This window comes from Suricata suricatta, chromosome 2 (genome assembly GCF_006229205.1).
Source record: "Suricata suricatta isolate VVHF042 chromosome 2, meerkat_22Aug2017_6uvM2_HiC, whole genome shotgun sequence".
Lineage (NCBI taxonomy): Eukaryota > Metazoa > Chordata > Mammalia > Carnivora > Herpestidae > Suricata > Suricata suricatta.
This window is the reverse complement of record NC_043701.1, coordinates 142,426,597-142,451,552: the sequence shown is the minus strand read 5'-3', so window position 1 is coordinate 142,451,552 and position 24,956 is coordinate 142,426,597. Positions and strand designations below refer to the sequence as shown.

The 24,956-nt window shown below is 36.2% G+C and overlaps 1 protein-coding gene across 1 annotated transcript in view; it reads right to left on the bottom strand.

The window, feature by feature from the left end:
• Positions 1–24,956, bottom strand: part of NRG3 (neuregulin 3) — a 1,058,459-nt gene that overhangs the window by 203,430 nt on the left and 830,073 nt on the right. The window lies entirely within an intron of this gene.

Here is a 24,956-nt window from a genome sequence, read left to right as displayed (position 1 = left end):
CATCCATAAAAGTGGTGCTCAATTTATAAAAAATTAACTTTTTCCAAAACTCTGAAAATTATCCCAAGGCTTGGTAAGAACAGGAAGCTTTGTATCATTTTAACTAGCTCTATCCCCATCACCCACTCCTAATCGCTGTGGCAGCCTTAGGAACTAACAGTCTAGCAATGATGGAAGCTGTGATAAAAAGAAACCCAGCAGCCACCAGAAGAAGTGGAAAGGGTTTTCAGATCTCCAGAGCCCCAGAATTAGAAACTTAACCATTATTTGGCTCGACCCATACATAGGACTACTCTTTATTTAACCTGACTTTTTAGTAAGGAAAATCCTATGCTTAAGGAATTTGTCAAATCAATTAGCAGCAATTGTTTAACATTGATTGTGGTTGCCTGAGGCAGCAACACAAACTGGGCAAATAAGAATCTGGTCAAAAACTTGAGAAGAGAATGTGGGGAAGAAGTATCCATCATGGGCACTGAAAATTTTCAGCATATTCTTGGGGATCTAGAATGCTGTGCATATGTGTAGAGCTGTGCACAAGATCTGAGAAGGCCTAGACTGTTCATCTCTGGCTGATATTGAGCATTTGAAAGAACAAGAAGTGAAGGCAATTGCAGGATCGCAAAGTGCCTTGAAGGGGCATTGGAGTCTTGCTCCAACACATACCTGGGCCTTTGTCAAAGGAAGGAAGACTTGCTAATTCAAGATATTTAAAGAAATCTCTGTAAAATGTAGTTGGTTAATAAGTTAATGGAGAAGAGGCTTCAGTGACTGCACAGGGTAAAGAATACAAACTTTAAAGAAATAGTCCATAGTAAGTCAGTCACCAAGTATCACCATTGAAAAGCTACCCCCAACGTTTATGTATGCATGTATGTACGTATGTACATATGTACGTATGTATCTATCTATCTACATATCAATTTTTTCCTTGTGATAAGAAGATTCAAGATCCACCCTCCCAGCAACCTTCAAATATGCACTACAATACCATTTTACAGTATATAATAGATTAGTCATTATATTTACACTTGAAACTAATACACTGTTGTATACCTGAATTTAAAAAAATATACCTGAATTAAAAAAAACAGAAATAAAAAACAAAAAAATATATCCCAGGTAAGTCACCAAACAAACAAAACATAGCAATGAGCAGCAGTAACAACAACAACAAAAAAACCTTGCAGATGGGGCTGAATATGATTTCCAGGGTCGGCAACTTATGTTATTTAAAATGTCTAGCTTTCAGCTGACAGTTATGGGAGCCATATACATACACAGACTAGGAAGCATGAATCATAAAAGAAAAAAAGCAAAACAGGTGATAGAAATACAAGTGAACTCAGATGTTGGACTTAATAAAAAAGCACTTTAAGTCAGTAAGCATAAATATATTGAAGGAACTACAGAAATCTCTATCGAAATAATTAAATCTGAGAACAGTGTTTCACAAAATAGAAACTATAAATAGTGATGTAGAAATTACAAAAAGAATCAAATGGAAAAGATGACATTGAAATGTGCAACACCTTAAATGATAAATTTACTAGAAGATCTTGACAAGAGATTTCAGTAGGCAGCAGGAAAAAGTAAGGAACTTGAAGATAACTCAGTTGACACTGTGTAGTTTGAGGAACAGAAACAAAAAAGAAAGAAAAAAAGAGCCTCAGAAACCTGCAGGTCCCCATACATGGGACTGACATATGCATAATTGAAGAGATTGAAAATGAAGCAGAAAGAGTATTCGAAGAAATAATGACTGAAAAACTCACTAAATTTGCTGAAAATATTAATTTACATAGGGGAGAAGCTCAATGAACGCCAAGTAAGATAAACATAAAGAGATTCTAATATCTCATCCAGGAAATAGGAAGCTTCACCTATAACTACAATTTTCCATTCTCTTAAGTAATTCTTCTGATGTAAATATTGAAAAATATTATTTGATATTACTTGATACATTTGATAAATGTAGGGGTGGGTATAATGCATGCCTTCTGGGAATAACATACTTATAGACTTAGTTGCTGGTTCCAACAGAAGTCTTAAAAAATTTTTTTTTGTTTTTTATTTATTTTTGAGAGACAGAGAGAGACAGCATGAGCAGGGGAGGGTCAGAGAGAGAGGGAGACACAGAATCCGAAGCAGGCTCCAGGCTCTGAGCTAGCTGTCAGCACAGAGCCTGATGTGGGGCTCGAACCCACGAAGTGTGAGGTCATAACCTGAGCTGAAGCTAGAAGCCAGACGCTTAACCGACTAAGCCATCCAGATGCCCCCAAACAGAAGTCTTAATACATATTATTTTCTATCTTATCTTTTCAAATGACAAATATTTTATTCTCCTTTAATATATAACAACATCAAGGAAGCTCTGGTAATTTCTTGCCTTTATATAATTCTATTTTTGCACAGTCATAACACAAGATCAACCAAAACTTTTCTTAGTGAATAATTTCAGTTTCTCTTACTTTCAAGCAAGGAAGCAACAGTAACAATGCTAGTTTCTTTAATTGCAACCAAAACAAAAACAAGAACAAACATAAAATGTATAAAGTATGATCACTGTTGTTTGAGCAACTTCCTGAACTCATTTTATAGGAAGTACTCTTAATTTTCAACTCTATTTCTTCAGCTAGATGATTCCACCTGTGGTTATATGACATAAGAATAATGCCATTTTCCAGAAGTCTAGGTTTGTTATACCTAGAGTACCCAAGTGGTTCTCCCCAGCCTTGTGGCCTGTACAAGAATTTGAAATAGCCAGTGAAGCAGAATGGTCTTGACATTTGCATTTGAGTTTTGACACTCAGATACATTGATACTCATTCTTCATTCCTACACATTGAAAAGAGTGGTAACAAACAAGACCAGGCAATGCCATGTGGACCCCAGGGAGCTATAAAATGCCAATTTCTTAGGCCTACAGAAGCGGTTGCTGCCAGGATTTGAAGCCACAGAAGGATAATATCCCTGGGGACACAGGAAACTGTTTAGTCTCATTTTAGAAAAAAATAACACTAAGGAAAACAAAACAAACAGGTATACATCTATTATATTTTCCAGTCCCTATAAAATAATTGTCTACTTCCTGAAATGCCCTTCTGTAACTTCTAAGACCCAGAAAATTCCTCCTCCTTTTTCAAGATGCAGTGTCTACACAGAGTACTTCTTATTTGCCTAGACATTAGAGCTGTGATCTTCTTTTTGCATATACAGCATGATATACTCACCTAGGGATCTTTAAAATGGATTATTCAAGAAGCACTTTGTTAGGTCATGAAGACAAAGTTGTGAATGAGACCCAGTTTTGCCCTTATAAGCTAGCAAAGGGCATAAGTAAGGTAACTGGCTACTGTAATGAAATGGAGTGCATGCTGTGCCGGAAGAAGTCAGGAGGGTGCAAAATCACTTTGGCATCACCTAGTTCTGAGGCTGAGGGACAGCTGCAGACTGAGTCCTGAAATTAGAGCAAAAGACTTAGAAGCAAATATACAAAAAAGAAATGTATGTGTCAAGGAGAGATGGCTAGAGGAAGTTGAGTGTTCTGAGCAATGATAGAAGCATGGCCATAGTTCCAAAGATGCAAAAAGTTTGACATATCTAAAAACTCAAAGACAATTCCAAATGGCTTGTATGGAGAAGAAGATACACCAGGAGAGTTGGAATTAACAAAGTAAATGGGATAGATTAGAGAGCAGTACTTGAAATATTAAAATGACATTTGAAGTGTTTTTGTTTGTTTGTTTTGACGTGATTGTCCCAATGCATCCACTCCTTCTATCTTAAAATAACAGAAATTCTGAGTTTTCTTTCGTTACATTCCATGTACTTCAGGAATGACTGACTAACCTGGCCATCAGGAAAGAGGGGTAAGAGGAAACCTATTTGGCCTCATCAAACACTCAGAGTTAGTATTTACAAAAACTTATCAGAATGAAAGCCAGGACTTGTAGACTTTTTGATTGGTGTTTGTGTGTGTTTGGTGGAGTGGTAGGAGAAGATGTAAGGATATTGTCCTTGTTTGGGGGGCACGAACCTGAATACTATCATATAAATACTATGAGAGAGCCAATCAGAAGTAGCAAAGGCAATAAGAGACTGGTTCTGGTCATATGGTTTGAGCTTGGAAGGCAGCCTTCCCTGAAGGCTCTGAACTTTGCAGTTATATAAGCCAAAATACAGGATTTATTGATTATTTGTTGAATTTTGTTACATGTAGCACTGCATCCTAATTGCTAAGGTCTGTTTAGGGGCATTGATTTTATCGTAGAGCAATGGGAATTAACTGACAATTTTTAAGTGAAGAGTAACAAGAATGTGTGTTTTAGACTAGAATGTGTGTTTTAGACTACAATGTGTATATGGACTAGATGACATAGACTCATTATTCTTTATTTCTCCCTTTTAAGTACAACTATAAATCCTAACTATGACACAGCAGGCAAACATAGGAGGACTGTGAAAGGTGGAAAGAGGAAGTCAGACTGTCTAGGGACCACAGGACTAGAGGAACAACACTGCGACCCAACATCTTCCAATTCCCTCTCCAATCACCACACCAGCAGCAGACCAAACCTTGGCATCTCCTGAATCCCAAATCATAGGAGAAAGCAGCCCAAGTAGGCCCCTTCCTTCCCTGATTGAACTGGAGTCCTGGAAACAAGAAGCCAAGGAGAGTCTTCTCTGCCCCTGGGGCTTGAGTCCTTTTCCCCCATCCCTCCCCTCCAGGGAGACTGGGCAGCCAGCCCAGCTGGCCCCAAAGCTCAGGCAGGGATTAAATAAGAGCTCATAGACAAACAGAGGCCAGATTGGGAAATGCTCTCCCAGGACCTAGACAACGGGGAAGTCCAGCCCAGGGAAGTACTTTCTGCTTCACATATGGTATCAGCAGGGATCAGCAAAAGGCTCAGTGCTACTGGGCAAACAAAGCAGATGAAAAATAGCATTTCAAAGCCTCTGAAAATTAAGTTGTCTTTAGAACTATAGCTCAAAAAAGTATGTCAGTATCTGCATGCTAAATATAAAAAAGGGATTGCTTGCTAAAAGAAAGGATTTTACTAGGATACAGAGTTTCCCAACCTAATAGCCAAAATGTCCAGGTTTTAATGAAAAAGCACTTGTCATACTAAGAACTAGGCAGATTATAGCTTGAATGGGAAAGAAAAACTGCTTCATTGTGCAACTACAAATATCCTTGAAACCAATGATCTCACCAAAAAGTAGAAAATATAAAATAGTAAAAGTAAAATTATAGAATTGAAAAATGCAATAACCAAAATTTAAAAAGGCATTGGAGGACTCAGTAGCAAAATGAACACTATATAAGAAAGAATCAATAGATTTGAAACTAGGATAGAAGGACATCCCTGTGTATAGATTAGAGACCACCAAAACTAGAGGGGTTGAAATGAAGTAATGGCATTGAAGGAAGAAGTAGATTTGCGAAGTGGTTTGGATGGAGTACATGTAAAACTTAGTGTTTTACTTGGACATAGGTATAAGAAAAAAGACTGAAGGTGAATCCCAACAGAGTGAATTTTGATATAAGTGCCAAAAGAAGCAGAATGGGTTTGGAAGGGGGAAAAATCATGAATGCAGTTTTAAATATTCTTCACTTGAGGGATTATTGAGCAGGACACATTAGTGTATTAGTCACTTATGTTATAATACAGTAATCAATTGACCTCTTCCTTGAACCAGGAGAACCTAGTTAAGCATCCAGCATTAGGGAGGCATTAGCAAGTTTTATGAGTAATGGAATGAATAAGTAAGTGAATAAGTTGACTTCCTGTAAGTTCTAAGAACATTTTTCCTCTCATCTTAGACAGACTTACATACTTGCCATACCTCTAAAGATCAGCTAGATTGTTGGGATATCACAAGTCCACAAGTAAATGAGCCTGGCCAGCAAATGTGGGATGCCTTTACATATCCCAGGATGGAACCCAAACCCACCAATTGTAGATCTATAATTTAAATCCAGATACCACAGGCCAATAGAATAAAGCAGTGGCTTTATTTTAGGTCTTCTTTTTATTTTTAGCATTTGAAAACCTTTATTTTTTTACCACTAGAAAGAATACCTCATATATGTAACTAAATCAACTCATCAAAGAAGAAAGTTTGCCAATTCCCAATCATATTTTATCTCATATTGTTTCTATTTTCGTCAAGATGAATAACTTGTTTGAGAAGAAAAATAATGAAACTCTGGGAAAAGTTTACCAAATTCTATAATGTTAATCTCTCCAACATGCTTTGCTCTATCCTAATTAACTTACCTATACTGAGACCCTTGCATGATCTTCCATTGCTACCCAAGAGCCAAGGATATATCTTTGGATCATCACTTCTAGAATATTTGCCGTACAAATCAGCATGATAGCAGTCCTTCTACTAGAGCAAGCTCTCAAGGAGTCCATGCCAGGGGCTCCCATGATACCTTTAGGAAGAAACTATTTATTTCTTTCGCTCCTCATTCTCATAAATCTCCCACTGGGGAGACCCAAACTCCATTTTCCCTAGAGATCTTGAGTAGTCTGTTCCATCACATGGTACACAAATGACAGTCCTAATTTGTACTCCAGCTAGCTCCAGAAGGACAAAATACCAGTCTTGCCAGCCTTACCGCAAGACTGATTTTATCTCCGTCTACAACATCGCTCTATCTACTCTGTCCTTCTGAAGTTATGGCCTGCCTTGGTGTCCATTCTGACAATATCTGTCTGCAATGTGTTCTGATCGCCAGAACACATTCCTAGTGTTTTATTCTTTCCACCTCTAGTCAGAGAGCTTTTTAGTCTTCTCTTCCTGCTTCAAGAATGTCTCTCAGATGCAGAGAAAGAGGATCCTTTTTGCACTGCTGGTGGGAATACAAACTGGTGCAGTCACTCTGGAAAACACTTTGGAGGCTCCTCAAAAAATTAAAACAAGAACTACCCTATGACCCTGCAATTGCACTACTAGGTATTTATCCAAAGGATACAGGAGGGCTGTTTCAAAGGGGCACATGCGCCCCAATGTTTTTAGCAGCACTATCAAAAATAGCCAAAGTATGGTAAGAACCCAAATGTCTATCAACTGATGAATGGATAAAGAAGATGTGATGTGTGTGTGTGTACACACACACACACACACACACACACACACACACACACAATGGAATATTACTCAGTCAGCAAAAAGAATGAAATCTTGCTATTTACAACAATGTGGATATAAGTAGAGTGTATTATGCTAAGCAAAATAAATCAGTCAGAAAAAGACAAATATCATATGACTTCACTCATATGTGGGATTTAAGTTACAAAACTGATGAACATAAGGGAAGGGAAGCAAAAACAATATGAAAATGAAAGGGAGATAAACCACAAGAGACTCTTAAAACACAAACAAACTGAAGGGTGTTGGGTGAGGGGGATGGGCTAAATGGGCAAGGGGCACTAAGGACACTTGTTGGGATGAGCATTGGGTGCTATCTGTAAAGTGATGAAACACTAAATTCTATTCCTGAAATCATTATCACATTATATGTTAACTAACTTGAATTTAAATAAAAAAATAAAGAAATCAAAAAGAATGTCCCTCAGCTCATCTGGAAGGGGGACCTAAACTACCTCTTAAAGGAGACATATTTTTACACAAACCAGCAGTTTGTATTGGTCATTTTAGAAGACCATTATCATATTAGGTGTTTGTAGAAAAATGTGTTCCAGAAATAGAGCCCAGGGTAAAAATGTGGCTTTGTCCACAGTAAGGTTTTGAAAAAAGGGATCCTCACTGGAAATAGTGTTTTGTAAGCTATCCTCAGATTCTTGGTGTACTTACCCATTCTTCTCAAATACATAGCAGAAAGAAAAGAAAAAAAATGGAAAATTTGAGAGGCTCTTCTAAATCATTATAATCATTAAAATTAAAAACGTTTACATTTATAATTAAGGTAGTTAAAATACTATGTATATTCATGCTATTTGATACTCATTAATAAAAGGATGTAAATAAAACACATAAGAGTAATATAATGACTCATTTTTATTCTATTTATTAAAGAATCAGAATTCATGGTTACTTTATGTAGATTTATGTCCTGTATTCATTGTAGAATATTTCATTTTTTAAAAATCTTTTGTTTCCAATTTTAAAAAATTTTATTATTGCTAAATTATAATTGCAGGATTAAAACATATAAAAATGAAGGCTGTGTCTGCATCATGTTACAAATTATATGGCTAATAATATCAGGCAAAGCAAATTTCTCATCAAAGGAATCTTAACCATTCTCAAGTGCTGCATTATTTACATGTTTATGAGCACAAAAATGTTGTGTAACAAAAAATGAGTTCATGAGTACCAGAACAGCCATTACATTTGGTTATACACATACAATTTAGAAAGAATTATATCAATCCATGCATAATAGAGGAGAAAAGAGAGACTCAATTTTTTTACTTAGGCTAATATTTTTTATATTCTGACTTTCCAGAGAGAGGACTTAAAATTTAATGTTATAATACTGATCTGCTACTCTCTACCTCACTGTGAGGAAGATATATGTGTCAAAACCAATAATCCAACTCAGATATATCCTAAATAAATATTTACTCAAATTATATTTAAGGAAAAAGATATTCTAGAATGTCTTTTAATACTGTTGCAGTCTAGCTTGGAATGTAATGGGTTAACTGCTTCTGGAATGTAACAGGTTAACTTACCTAATGTTTTGTTGCAAACTATTTCCCAGCCCCTTTTCTATGGTCTGACCAAGGCCATGCCTACAGAAAATTGCTTAGTCACTGTCCTGCTGTGATTGGTTCTTATTTTCCCACTATGATTGGTCATTTAAAAGAGCAAAGAACAAAGGTGATAAGTTCCCATCAAAACTGGTGATCAGCGTGTTACAATGTAATTGACTATCCTGGAATCCTATGCATGCCTATATAATCTCAACAAATGCATTGTTGGGGCCATTCTCTGCTCATTAACACCAGGGAGACCAGGTTTGGCCTAGCCATGAATAAAATCTTGCCTCGCTTCTATTTGGCATTTGGTGATCTTTATAATCACCCTGTTACAAATACTGTAATAACTTATTGTAGTTTTCTAAAATTCTGAAAATTATACAAAGCTATTTAAATTTTTTAATGTCCATTTATTTTTGAGAGTAAGAGACAGAGAGCATGAGCAAGTGGGCAAGGGGCAGAGAGAGAGAGGGAGACAGGGAATTCAAAGCAGGCTCCTTTTCTGAGCTGTCAGCACAGAGCCTGAGGGGCTCAAACCCATGAAATGTGAGATCATTACCTGAAGTCGGACCCTTAACTGAGTGAGCCATCCAGGTGTCCCTACTGCTGCTATAGTTTGAAGGTTGCTCCCCCAAAATTTGTGTGTAAATTTTAAACCCAATGTGATGGAAATAGGAGGTGTGGCCTTTGGGAGGTGCTTGAGTCATGAAGGTGGAGTCCTCAGGACCAAAGTTAGTGGAGTTAGTGCTTTTATATTAAAGATTCCCGCCCCCTCCCCCTCCAGCTCCCTAGCCTGTCCATCATGTGAGGGCACAACAAGAAGTCTACAACCAAGAAGAGGGCCCTCTTCCAACAACCATGCTGCCTTTCTGAACTTGGACTTCCAGCCTCCAGTACTGTGAGAAGTAAATTTCTGTTGTTTATAAGCTACCCAGTCTGTGTGGTATTTTGTTACTCCAGCCCAAACAGACTAAGGCAACAGCCCCAAGTCACCAAAGAATTCATTAGAAGGCACATCTGAAATTTTAGTCAAATGATTAAGGTTTTTTTCAAAGTATATATTCTCTAGTTATCAGCCAATGTTGGTAGAAAGTAGGCTCAGTTTGGGCAGTAGTGTTTGAGGTATTCTAGGATGAGAGCACCAAAAAAAGAAAAAGGCATATGCAAAGTATGTAATATCATAGTGTGCCATACACCAAAAATTAGAAGTAGCTCAGAAAAACAAACCAAAAAACCCTAAAATGCTTGGTAATGATAATCATATCTTATAGGTTATTTGTTTCTGTTTTCTCTATGTGTTAAAATGTTCTACATAATTTAGATATGATTTGGAAGACTTCATCTTTAGTCTTCAAAAGCTGATAAAGGTGATATCAAATTTGATTCTTAGACTGTCAGTGTTGAGGGCGTCTGGGTGGCTCAGTCAGTTAAGCAGCTGACTTTGGCTCAGGTCATGATCTCACGGTTCATGAGTTCCAGCTCCTCATTGAGCTCTGTGCGGACAGCTCAGAGCCTGGAGCCTGCTTCGAATTCTGTGTCTCCCTCTCTCTCTGCCCCTCCCCCTCTAACATTCTCTCTCTCCTTCAAAAATAAATAAACATTAACAAAAATAAAAAAAATGAATGTCATTTTTGTTAGTGACCACATTTTATGGTATAGGATCTTTTTAAAATTTTTTAAATTTATTTTTGAGGGGGGAAATGAGTAGGGTAGGGGTAGAGAGAGAGGGAGAATGACTCTCAGGCAGGTTCCACACTGTCAGCATGGAGTCCAATGTGTGGCTCGAACTCACAAACTGTGAAATCATGACCTGAGACAAAATTGAGGGTCAGACACTCAATGGCCTGAGCCACCCAAGTGCCCCTTTAAGGTATAGGATATTAACTATGTATAAAATCAACAATATATACATGTTTCATATTGTTCCATGGTCAAATTCCTTGAGAGATAAGCTTAAATTTGGGAACTAACTTGAAATTCAGAAATGTAAGTACTCAACAGCAAAAGCTATTTCCATTCTTGCAACATGGATTTTCTGCCAAACACGTTTGTGTTTACTTTAAATAGTTTGAGAATCTGGAAAATCTATTTTAATCAGATGAAATAGATGAATAAAATTCTATTTAAAATGAAGTATTTTATATCATTAAAATAGTGACATTAATTATCAATGGAAGAATAATTTTTAATGACTGTATTGTGTGCATAAATTCAGAGATTGATGCTAGGCACTATGGCTGAAAAAATATATTTGGATGTTTGACATCATGGGAATCTCTACAATTAGTCGGTACCAGATGAGCTGTTAACATGAAATTTTAAATCTCAAAGATAATTTCTGCTTAAAGCTGAGGGGATTGACCACATGCATATATTTTCTTTCCTTCCTAGGACCCAATGAAAATGTAAGTATAAAAATCAATAGGTCCTAAGTCTACAACAAACAAGAGATTGCTAAAGAACTGTCAGGGTGCAAGAAATTTCAACAAATTCTGGAAGGCAGCAAGTCCATGAGAGTGCAGTGATTATTGTCATGAGATGGAGGAAGTTGCTGCACGGGGCACAATGAAAAGTGAGATAGTGCTCCCAGTGAGACCACGCAGACTTGGGACTGATCCCAGTGAGACCACGCAGAGACTTGGGACTGAAAAAGAGCCTAGCCCCAGGAGAGTGGGAGGAAGTCCCGTGGCTATACACATGATGGTGCCAGTGTGTGTGTGTGTGTGTGTGTGTGTGTGTGTGTGTGTGTGTGTGCGCATGCGCGTGAGTTCACGTAGAGGGTGGCTGGCAAACACCATGCATGGAACTGGACATATTCCCTACCTGTTCCCCCTACTCCTGTCTCAGATGAGTCAGAAGCCAGGCCTATCGCCTTAGATAGAAACTGGAAGGCAATTCTACAGTATCATTGCGACTCCAATGACATTCTGACATTTGGGGGCCCCCAGAATGACAAGAGCTCCAAGCAAAGCACCCTAAAATGAAGAACCTATGTGGGCTAGCACCACATATTACACAGAGTAGCAGATGAGTTCCTCCTGCCTTGCTCTCAAACATTCAACATGAGGTTCATAGAGACAGAGAAATAATTCACAGAGATCACAGAGATGATTCATAGGAAATAAGAAAACACCTAGGGCACTAGCTTGGCTCAGTCAATTAAGTATCTGACTTTTGATTTTGGCTCAGGTCATGATCTCATGGTTCATGAGTTTGAGCCCCATATCAGGCTCTGCACTGAGATTGCTGAGTCTGCTTGGGCTTCTCTCTCCCACTCTCTGCCCCTCCTCTGCTCATGCTCTCTTTCTCTTTCTCAAAATAAAAAAAAAATAACTTAAAAATAAATTAAATAAAAGGAAAACACCAAATTGCTGACAGTAATGTCCTTAGAGAAAATTCAGAAAGTATTTTATTCAGTCCAGTAAAATTCCTGAGGTAAGCAATAATCAGTGAACCTGAAAGAGCTTTTGAAAATTAAAATATTGTGTTTAAAATAAAAAGAATTGGGGAACCTGGCAGGCTCAGTCAGAAGAGCATGTGACTTTTGATGTCACAATCCTGAGTTCAAGCCCCATATAGAGTGTAGAGATTACTTATATAAACTTAACATAAATACATACACACACACATAAATGCATAAATACAACAAAAAGAATAAAAGAGTAGAAAGAGAAATATTCCAATAAATAGGGGAAATTAACAAAAGATTGGGGAAAGATGAAAGGAAATAATAAGATTTAGAAAATCAACCCAGGAAGTCCAACAGCCAACCAAGAGAAATTTACAAAGGAGAGCACAGAAAATAACAACTGGAAGACAAGAAAATCATCCAGAAAACAATATGTTTCACAGAGCACAGAAAAAAAAAAAAAAACTCTAGATTAAAAGAATCCATCAAAAGAAATTTTAAAATACCCCAGCTTGTGTGGGCCCAGAATAAAGACCTATTCAGAAACACTAGTGATACTCAAGACAGGTATGCCACTTCTTTAGCCAAAGGAGGGAAAACAAAATTTTAAACAGGAAGGCAAGGAAATCGGAAAATGACATCTGCAAGCCGGGACAGCAGTGACAGGAAGTCCCAGGAGGCCAGCTGGGTGGCAGATTGAGAAGGAAGCTGTACAGAAGGAGGCTAGAGACAGCGGGCTGCTGCAGAACAGTGAAAACAACTGGTCATCAGGGAAGTTGGGGATTCTGAGCTCTTAGAGACTCCAGGAATCCCAGCTTTGCGGCAGACAATACATCAGCGCTGTATGAATGCTCCTCATCGAGTTCCAGCTTTTAAGATACCTCCATGAGAAGGCAAGGACGACATGTTTTAGCTACAGAATATTTAGGTGTCGTTAAGTAACAGCAGACATGGGAAAACAGGAGGGCAGAGGAAAGATGAAGAAAAGAAGGCTGCTAAAATCCTTATTTAGTAAAGCGACAAGTCAAACATATGGTCTGAATGATGAATATACTTATTGATATATAATTATCTCATACATATACATATATATTTTCCTGTCTTTCCAGCTTTACTAATAGCGCTAATAGGGACAAATAAAGACACTTAAAATATACAATTTGCTATTTTGATATACTGTGAAATAATCACCACAATCAAGCTAATTAAAAAATATATATCACCTCACATAATTACTATTTTCTGTAGTTGTATGTGTGGTTAAAATGCTTAAGATGAGTAAGTTCAGGAGAGATGATGTCTAGCCATGTGACTATGGTTAACGGGACTATATTCTATACTTGCAATTTGCAGAGGGTCATCTTACATGTTCACGTATATTTTTCATTAATTACATGAAGGTTATCAGTGGATTACTTAATATAGTAGACATAGGCGAAGAATAAGAAAAAAGAGTTTACTAAGAGCTGAGCTGCAAGAGAACTATATCCCCATCCCAGCTCCACTACCAAGACCACATTACTGATATGGGTAAGGGAAAGAATGTTGCACTAGAACATTTAGATCCAAATTTAAATAAGCTACTGCTCTATCAATCAATGTTAAATGATAAAATCCATCCTCATCCTTAAACTAAACCATTCTAAGTTTAATTTCCTTTCTATATAACCAAATCTAGAAGAAAGTATATAAGGAGTGTAGTTTCTCTAAATCTTTAACTAGATGTGGTCATTTTGTTAATGTTTAGTCTGAGCTTTACAGTCTTCAGTATCCACATTAAAAGCATCACAATAAAAATGAGAAGGTTCACTAAAAAGCAAAACAAAAACCTGGCAACAAAATCGTTTTGCTGCTTTGGAAAGTGGCCGACGCCTGCTGTTTACTTTTGTATATCCACAATAGACAAAAATTTTAAGTAAATTCTGGTTCATTGCCTATCAAGAAAACATCAGCAAATGTATCAAAATAGCTACTTGTAGCAAACTCTAAAGCCTTCATCACATTTTGCTTTCAGGAGTAATTTCACTGGAACCATGGGCTCATATATCAAAAGAGCATTTAAAAAGAGATTTTTGTTCAAAGAAATAGGCACATCAAAGCAATCAAATAGGAAGTAATCGTGTCTAACTTCTACAAAGCAATATTATCCTTTATGAAATGAAAACCTTGAACACACAAAATCTGAGTTGAAATCAAATCTGATATTAAATTTTATTACTTTGAGATGACTTGCCATGTCAGTTAAGAGCTGACATTTCAAAATAATTCATGTTCAGATAGGTATTTATTCGTTCCACAAACTAAAATTCAGTCTACAAACCTTGCTTCCTGTTACAAGAAAGTTAACTTTTATAGGCATTACCATATTGTTAGCATTTCATCTCAAGATACTAAATTCTCTCAAAAATAACTTTTCCTTCAAAGGGAATTGCCATCGGGGAAAAAGAAGAATAAAATCAATAAGTTAATTGATAGTCTGGGTTGTCTTTTTTGACTTTATTGTAACTTCCTTCCTAAAGCTGAATCTCTAGTGTCTATGATTTCTCCCAGTCAAATGTGATCATTTAGTGAATGGTCATTTAGTAACTGATCATACGTTTCAAGTCTGATTAACTGGCATCCTTTAGCTTGTAAGGAAACATCTTTACTACCCAGGAGGTTAAATGACTTGGCCTATTTAAATCTCTATGTATTACACTGGATTCCCTGAAGTGTATTTTATGTTGGAGAAACATGATCTAATTTTATTGTTTTGCTCAAATGTTCGTAGTTCGCCCACATTAAAATTATAGTATTATTTTCTCACTAACTTACAACATCATTAAAGTAGTTCATTTAAGCCCCTTCCCAAATTACATTTTTAGTAAATTTGTTTTACATTACCAAACACTTTTGTAAGGATTTCCCTCTTAACAATATTGAAATTTGAAATTGGTACCCACTGAGCTTAGAAGAGCTAGGTAGTATAATTTAAACTATACTTTGTCATACATTACATCTATAAACCAAGAACATGGCAGGACTTCCCTTTGTTGTAAATCAATCAATCAATCTCTCTCTCTCTCTCTCTCTCTCTCTCTCTCTCTCTCTCTCTCTCTCTTGCTCTCTCATATATACGCACAGCCCAAAACATAGTTTCATAGTTTTAATAAAGTAGCTTCTGCACATAGCTTATACTATCTGTTAAGGACTGCATGTTTGTGTCCCCTTAAAATTTTTACTTTGAAACCCTAACCCTCAGTATAATGGTATCTGGAAATGGAGCCTTTGGGAGGTAATTTGGTCATGAGAGTAGAACTATCATACGGAATTAGTGTCCTCATTAGAAGAGATATGAGAGAACTTGCCTCTCTCCTGTGAGAATACAAGAAGACAGCCATCTGCAAACCAAGGAGAGACCCTTCTCTAGGAACTGAATCTGCTAGAACTTTGACCTTGGACTTCCTAGCCCTCAGAACTGTGAGGGAAAAAGTGTTTGTCATTTAAACCACTGAGTCTACTGTAATTTGTTAAAGCTGACTGAGCAAACTAAGACACTGTTTTATAATTTTTATTCCTAGATTTTGCTGACTGCATTGCTTTTATAAAAGGAAACAATTTTCCTACCATATTATCTCTTTCTTTTAAATTTCATTTATGTAGGTCAATGCTATTTACTAGAAATGTAAGGTGAGTCATTGTCAAGCCAGATATGGAATTTTAAATTTTAAAATAGTCACATTAAAAAGAAACAGGTGCATTAATTTTGATTAGCATATTTAATTCAATATATTCATTGAACATATTATCACTTCAAAGTGTAATGCAATTTGGAAAATAGAGGAGTGCCTTGCTGGCTCTGTCAGGTGTCTGACGCTTGATTTCAGCTCAGGTCATGATCTCAGAGTTGGTGAGATTCTCTCTCCTTCTCTCTCTGCCCCTCCCCTGCCTGCCTGAGCACGCACACATGCTCTTTCTCTCAAAATAAATCAATCAACATATTTTTAAGATTTAAAAAATAGAATGAGATATTTTACATTCTTTTTTCCATGCTAAGTCTTTGAATTCCAGGATGTACTTTATACATATAGCAGCACATCTTAATTTGGGCTAGTGACACTTGCTACATGTGCCTAGTGGCTACCCTATTGGACAGCTCAGATATAAGAAATAAAATTATTTTGGTGTACTTGGGTGGCTAAGTTGGCTACATGTCCAACTCTTTGGGTTTTGGCTCAGGTCGTGATCTCACAGTACCTGAGTTCGAGCCCTGCATCGGGCTCTGAGCGCACAGCACTTGGCCTGCTTGGGAGTCTCTTTCTCCCACTCTCTTTCTGCACCTCCCTCACTAACGCTCTCTCTCTCTCAAAATAGATATTTTTAGAAAAGAAAATGAAATGATTTTTTTAGGAAGATTTAAAAATCAACCACCATTTTGAACATGCAAAGCATATCTAGTTTCTCATTTATCTTGGGGTTTCCAAGTAGAAAAAACACTAAATGCATATATTGGTAATATTCTTTATCTATTCCTATATTAATTGCTTTGGCTATTTGATATTGCTTTGGTTATCTGTCCAGAATAGTTTTGCTTTACTTTGTTTTACCAGTCCATATTTGTTTTGAATTATTCTTTATTACTTAAGAGAAGTACTTTTCAATATATTTCACTAAGATTTTTTAAGGAGAAATAGATATTTCTTTTACTACTACCTTCTGTATTTTCAGAATGATTACCTGGATTTTTTCTGTGGTCTACCAATGTAGCCTAATGCTACCCAGTTATTACAATATGTCTTTGGAATAAGCCCTACTTGGTCATAATATAACAGACTTTTAAAATACTCTAAAATTCATTCTTACTATATGATGGGGTCATCTATGTTTACCAAGTTTCAGACAAGTATAGTTTTCATGTGATCAGTGCAGTCAATGGGCAAGAAACAGGTGTCACAAAAACCTGTTAGTGTTTAATGTCATTACTAACAAGGGACAGGTTGGTAACAAGTCATTAAGAGAACCACATGCATTTCAGGGAGTTTATATACTCTTCAACTGAAGACTGGCACTTCTGGAATTTTTAAGATTGATTGTATGTGAAATGTTTTGGACTTTCTAAAATGCACAATGATTGATCTGAGTTATACACACTTCCAGTGCTTCTTTATTAACCATTTTTGAAATAAGTCTTGAAGGTTCTATAATATATACTGTTACTAACTTATTTAGAACAAACATAATGCATACAAATTTAAGACCTATACATATTATGAACATTTTGAAAGTGAGCTTTTTGAAATTAAACAAAATATCTTCCTACAACTTTAACGTCATTTATTTTTTAAAAAGTTTATGGAAATTTTTCTAATAATTACAAGTTTCTAAGTATTTTATGTGAAAAATGCATGTATTTTTTTCTTTAGTTAATTAAAACTATAATCATTTTAGAAAGTATAAAATCTGCAAGGCAGAAGAAACTTACAAAGCCACTTAAGAAAACTTGGAGAAGAAATAAAAATGAAACTAATAGAGAATTTTCAAGAAAATACCTAGAATAGAGCAAGACACTACAAAACTAATTAGTTGATAAAGTCACTGTGACTAATAATAAGCTTTGATTGGGGCGCCTGGGTGGCTCAGTCAGTTGGGCATCTGACTTCAGCTCAGATCATGATTTTGCCATTATTGAGTTTGACCCCATGTCGGGCTCTGCGCTGACAGCTCAGATTCTGTGTCTCCCCCTCTCTCTGTCCCTCCCCTGCTCATGTTCTGTCTCTCTCTCAAAAATAAATAAACATTAAAAAAATAAGGCACGAGCAGGGGAGGGCAGAGATGGAGACACAGAATTTGAAAGAGGCTCCAGGCTTTGAGCTGTCAGCACAGAGCTCTGTGAGGGGCTCAAACCCACAAACCATGAGATCATGACATGAGCCGAAGTTGGAGTCTTAACCGACTGAGCCACCTATGTGCCCCAATTTAATTTTTGATTCAAAATACTTAGAAGCATTCATTTATATTTTCTTCACTGTTTTCTAGATCATTGTTTCATTCCAGTACTGGAATCTTCAAAGAACCAAATATTTATTTTATGTATTACATTAGTTTAAACTTTTTAAAGTTTACTTTTTACTTAAAAAAATTTTGTATGGCTTCTCATAATTTTGTTCTTTCTTACTTAAGAAATAGTATTTCTTACTCAGATTTCTAAAGGGGAGTATTTTTTCAAAAGAGTTTCTAAAGGATGATTATCAATTGCTATTATTTTCTAACTGGCTCAAATCTGTGGCTTTGATTTTTGGTCTGGTGTCAAGGTTTATTTAGAAGGGATTTTTGTTTGTCTGTTTTAATGTGAACGTCTTTGGATTACTTTTTGTTTGTCTTTGTTTCTAGTTTTATTGCCCTTTGGTAAGTTTTAAGGGCAGGCAAAAAATATTTTACTTTCTTGAAAATATTGTTCTTCTGTTGCATTTAGGTGCCAGTTAATTTATATATTCCACAGATATATCTAAATAATTTCTGTTTTCTTTCAAAATATGAGTTTGGTGAGGAGAAATGGAAATCTATTTGATCTAACTTAGATTTCCTTAATTTCACTTTAGGCTCAGATCATAAAAATAATGTCTTATATTTTCTTTTAAAAGTTTAAATTTTTTTTATAGTTATTCAATCCATTTAAAATTTATTTTTGTTTTTGATAGGAAATATGTCTACATTGTTTCATATGGATCTTCATTTACTCCAGTGATATTTATTGAATGTCTCTCCTACTTCTTAAAGTAGTGTATTTTTTCCTGATAAACTGTTATATAACATTCTATTTGGGAACAGAATATTTTCATTTTATTTATAATAAGCACTTAGTTTATATTTATAATACATTTAAATGTTTATGCCATTACCATGTAAAAACTGTAATTGTAAAAATAGAAATTAGTGTAATTTAAGTTGCTTATGGAAAATTTGTTAAAATTGTATTTTCTAACTGGTTATAGTTATATACAGATAAGCTTTTGTCTTTAATTCTCTTCACTCTTGCTAGTCAGTCTCCATATTTTCTTGAATTTTCTACATAGGTAAATCATAGCCTCTGCAATTTAGAATAATATAATTTTACTTCATCCTTTGCAATCTCTTCTTCTTTGTTCTTTTCCCATAGTTAGGCTGGCTAAAAACTCCAATATTAAGTTGGATGATGTACAGGATAGTGGTATTTTGCCATTTTATTTAAATGATTATGCTTCACTATGAATTATCAAGAGTGACTTTTTTCTCTTCTTTGGTATTTGGTTTTCTATATTAATCTTTCTCTCCTTTTTTAATCTGAAGCTCTTCCCATTTTTTTTTTCTCTTCATACATTGCAAGCTTTTTCTCAAGCTCTCTAACATTATTCCCCAACTCATCTCTTTGTGCTGCATTCTGAGTTGACCTTTACATCTGCTAACACTACCTCACGGAAGATTTACTTACGTGCGTTTTCTAATTTTTGTGGTAATATTCGTGTGAGATCACTAGAATCATGAGCTAATCATTAGGGACCAGATGTGCCCTTGATTGTGGGCATCTCTTATGGGAAAGTTTCCATTTTGTTTCTGCTGGGCCCAGGGTTCTGGGAGAGTTTATATGCTACTCTATCAGCTCAGGCAAATGGTTCCTATACCACATGGTAAGAGTAAATTCAAACTCCAAAGCCAAGCCCTTACTTTCTTTTTTTTTTTCTTTCTGCAAAGGCCCCAAGAATTCACCTTAAATTGCATCATACAACTGATAGCATTGGGTAGAGATTTTTCTAGTCTTTACTTCAAATTATAGACATTACTTCTAGACTACCAGCTTTAGCCCTAAAGTTCCTTTCTAGCTGCTCATTCATACAGGACCCTTGGAGTTTTCTCTTTGTGTATCTTATGTCTCCTATTTCCTCCCTTCCTTCCTCCCTTCCCTCCCCCTCCCTCCTTCCCTTCCTTCCCTCCCTCCTTCCCTTTTTTCAAGAACAGATCTCTATTATATTTATAGATTTATATATATATTATAATAATTTCAGTTTTTGAATGATAAGGATATACTGCAAGGATTTTTGTCAATTAGAGTTGGTACTCTTAATTAGTGGTTTCCTTTGTTCCAAGGACTTGTGTGCCAGTGTGTGTTACTGTAACGTTGCAGGAACCGAGATCTCCCCACACTAGGTAGACACATCATCATTGGTACTCCCATTTTAGTGCATGCTGCATGTGCCAAGAACAGACCAAAAGAAGCATGAGAAGGATCTCCACGATGTGAGTGCTTTTGTATAGGATGGAGTTTAGAAAGGTTTGGATATAATACATAAAAACCCTTCTGTCCCCACCACATACTCTTGTTTTCATTCATTCCTGCTGTTGGTCAAATATGTTAATGTGGCTTGACTGGGGATGGAAGTGGTCTCTTTCACTTACCACCAAATGGGACTTTTCTTTTTCTTTTTTTTTTTTTACATTTACTGAATTAAATATATCAGCCCTTTATCAAAACCGATCTCACCCACCTAGTATTTCTTTCTGTATATAAAACACGTTAAAGACTACTGTTCACAAGTCTTCCATATTGAGACAAAAGTGCCTCTATTTTTCTGTTTTGTCACAGCAAGATGAATTTGGGAGGCAATGAATGAATAGCTATATGTTGTTAACCTGAATCTTTATCAATGAGAAGGTGAGGGAGACCAGTCAGGAATCTCTAGATTCCCTTCTGTTGAAACATGGAAATCTTGAGAATTTTTTCTCTAGTTTTGATGAGGTCAGAGAAGGAAAACTGAGTCTTATATTTTGCAGTGGGTTCATACATTTATTCATACTTTTATATGTTCTTATTCAAATGGAGAATTCATATTCACTGAAATATTTCTCCTCCCTGCTTTTTTCTCTATAGAAGTCTTTTATCTTATACTTTATGACTCATAAAACCACTTCTCTATATTCTGATCTGGTCATTTATAATTTGAAGAAATGTTTGACTTTGGGTTTTAATTCTTAAAACTCTTAAAAACTTGCTTCCAAACCAGATGTTCTGCAAACTTCCTCATCTGAAAGTGTCATCCAAGGATATGCCCAACAGTGAGCATTATAGACACTTGAAAAAACACAGATTTGAGGATGTTATTGGAGCATTAAGATCAACCTCTAGTGAGACAATAAAAGCAGAATCCGGTTTGTAACCTTCAGCAATGTCTCTTCCATCTCAACTGTAGTAAATCAAAACTATTTCATTTCAATGTGGGTATGACAAACCATTTGAGGTGAAATAATTTCAATTCACCTGGGATATTTTGTCCAAGTTGGCTTCACTGGTACTATTAACATAAAGAAAGACTGAGAACAAATTATCTTGGAAAGATTTACAACTTTAGAAATGAAGACACTGAATAATACCAGTTATGCCAAAGCCTTCAAATAAAATTACTTTAAAATCCAAACTCAGTAATAACTACATTTAATTAAAATCACTTTGTTAAGAAATAAAACATGGGGGTGCCTGGGTTGCTCAGTCAGTTAAGCGTCCAACTCTTGATTTTAGCTTGGGTCATGATCTCACAGTTCGTGGGATCAAGCCCCATATTGGGCTTTGTGCTGACAGTGTGGAGCCTGTTTGGGACACTCTCTCTCTCTCTCTCTCTCTCTCTCTCTCTCTCTCTCTCTCTTTTCCCCTCCCCTGCTTGTGCTCTCGTGTGCCCTTTCTCACTCTCTCTCTCAAAATTAATAAACACTAAAAATACATAAAACATTCATATTCCATTCAATTGATGACAATTATTCCTTTATTCAATACATATTTACTGATCCTTATTTCCTTCTCTTTCTCAATTATTCAAATGAATCCAAATGCTTTTTGTGCAAGGACCTTAAATAAAATGTTCCCCTTCACTCCCTGTCCCCCTACCCTGCATTTTCTAATGAATGCACTAGTCATCTTTTAGCTCCCAGATCGAACTTCGCCTCTTTGTCAAACCACCATATCCTTGCACATACTCTCACTATGCCTTATCATTACTACTGATGATATGTTCCTGGTTATATCAAAAAGCAAAAGGGGGGGGAAGCAAAAGAGCAACTCTTCCACTTCTGCACAAAAGTCCATCCCACTCACCTCAAGGACTTCACTTATGCAACTATTTTCTCTCCCTTTGCATCACCAATTTCCTATTTTATCATTTACTATAAGTGTGTGTGTGTGTGTGTGTGTGTGTGTGTGTGTGTGTGTGTAAGTAAGGTTTCTTAACCTCCTAACCACTTTGACTACTAGCTTATTTCTTGGTCTTATTCAGAGCCAAACATCTTGTAATACATTTCTACAGTGACTACTTTCTATGAAGCCTTTTCATACTTCTCTCAGCCAATTTCAACTGACCTTCTATTCCCCATCAACCCTGGGCACTGTCCCTGCCAAGATCACAGGCACCCTCCATGCTGCCCAGTTTAATCTGTAAATCTCTTTTCATGCATTACTTCATCCCTCACTGTTATCTAAAACCACTGACCCCTCTCTCTTTTTCTTGGTCTCTGTAAAACCCAAATTGTCCTGCATATCCTTACTACCCCACTTGTTCCATTTCACTCAATATTTTTGGCTTTCCTACTTTATTCTATTTCATAAATAGGCCTTCTGGGATCTCCTTTTAATTTTTTTACCTTTAGACTTTTGGTAGGGGTTGACATCTTTCCCATGACTTTAACCACTGTCTACATCCTGATGACTCACAAATCTATAATCCTAGCCTTTACTTCTCTCCAGAACTCTAGCCTATAGCCTCCAGATGTGGATAGACATCTCAGATCTACCTTGATAGAACAGCATGCTTGATTCTCCTCGCTTTCCAGCTAACCCTGCTCAAGTTGTTAGGACTTCTGCAATATGAACAGCATCATCCAATTGCTCAAGCTCAACTGGAGGTTATTTATGAGTTTCCCTCTTATCCCCCCACATCCTTTCCATTGTTTAGTCTTATTGACTTTATCTCCAAAAAACACACTCCCCTCTAATAGAACTCCACAATTCTGTCATTGCCCCTCCTATATTTATCACACAGACGTCAAAGAGATTTTTTTTACTGTAAATGTAATACATCACTCTTTTACTTAAACATTTCCAGTGGCTTCACATCACTACTAGAATAAAATACAAAAAACTCACCCTGGCTAACAAAGACACACATGGTCTCTGCCTACTTGGTATTGCTCTCCTTCTCAGTCTAAAGCAAGAGTTTTCAACTTTGACTGAAAGTTTGGGTCAGCTAATTCTTTGTGGTGTGGTGCTGTCTTGTGCATTGTAGGATGCCTCTAGGTATTATATCCCAAGAGCAACTTTCTCTCAAGCAGCGACAATCAAAACGATCTCCAGACATTGCCAAATGTCTCCTGGGGAGCAAAATTCTTCCTGGTTGAGAAGCACTCATCTTAAGCGATCATCTGTCCAGTTGCCAAGACCATCCTACATTTTCATTACTCATAGCATCTACTTTTACTCCTAAAGATGTCTTGGTTTGAATGACAATTACATGGTCACCATAGTCTTCATCTAATATATTTCATCATTTATTCTGGCCTTTCGGTGTATGCATGTGTTTTGTTTTGTTTTGAACATGTCAGGTTTATCCCAGGCTTAGGTTCTTTGCTTGAATGTTTTCTCTCCATGGAAAGTTCCATTACCTCCATCCCACCCCAAGGAATTTTTATCTCTTGTTATTCAGATTTTACTTTAAATAAAATTTCTTTTCTGGTTAAATTCAAAATAAAATAGCAATTGGATCATTCTCTACTCAATTTACCACATCACTGTCTAAATTTGTTTATTTATTTATTTCTCTATTTATTTGGAATCTATGGTCTTTCTGCCCAACACTTAGACAAAAACAGATACTTTGTCTTTCTGCTTAGAACAGTTCTTGGTCTATTGCAGGTGCTGAGTGAGTGAATGAATGAATGAAACTATTCCTGACAATCCTCTCCACAACAAGGTTCAATTTCCATGATATATATCAGTATTTCACTCTGGATTTTTTACCTCCTGGCACTTTTGACATGTATTAATTAATAACTCATTAGCATACTTATTAATTATCATAAGTGTCATGAGGACAGGATCTATATCTTTCTCAACTCTGAAAGGGAGAATTCGTATTCCCTTATAAAATGCACTGCTTATACATTTTACTTGGACAATCAAATAAGTCAGTTAATCACAGTGCATATGTACATAGTGCATAGGTGGAAATACTTGGAAAACACATGATCTGAGTGGAAAGTTCTATTTGGATATCTCAAGATAAGTACATATTTATCCTGAAGGAAATTTTTGCATTATTTTGTAAAATTCCAGTCATGCATATGGTTGCTTCCTTTTCATCTCCTCCATGATTTCATAAATACTGTAGGTCTTGGCTTTATTGATAATTACCAATGATGGAAAAACTGTGTGCTTAATTTCTTAAGTTGCATTCCCCTTGCAAATATAATGTAGCTGTTTTTCATTCTCTGACATCAAAATTTCATATACTTACATGAGAAGCATAGAAGCAGCTCAATGTTAAATCTATGAGGAAATCACTAACACACTAGCATATGTCATAAAAAGGTTTGCCTTCCTCAATGGCTTCTACTGAATGGCAGGAGATGGAGAGTCTCAGAGTCAGTGTAAGAAGCATCACTGCTTCTTACTGACCCACATTCCATTCATAACTGGTTATTTTCCTCTCAGGGTTACTACAACCATGCTACTTTAATGATAAAAGCCATCGGTAGACATTTGTAACTGTAGGTTCAGAAACATGAAAAATTATAACATATAAAAGGGAAAAGAG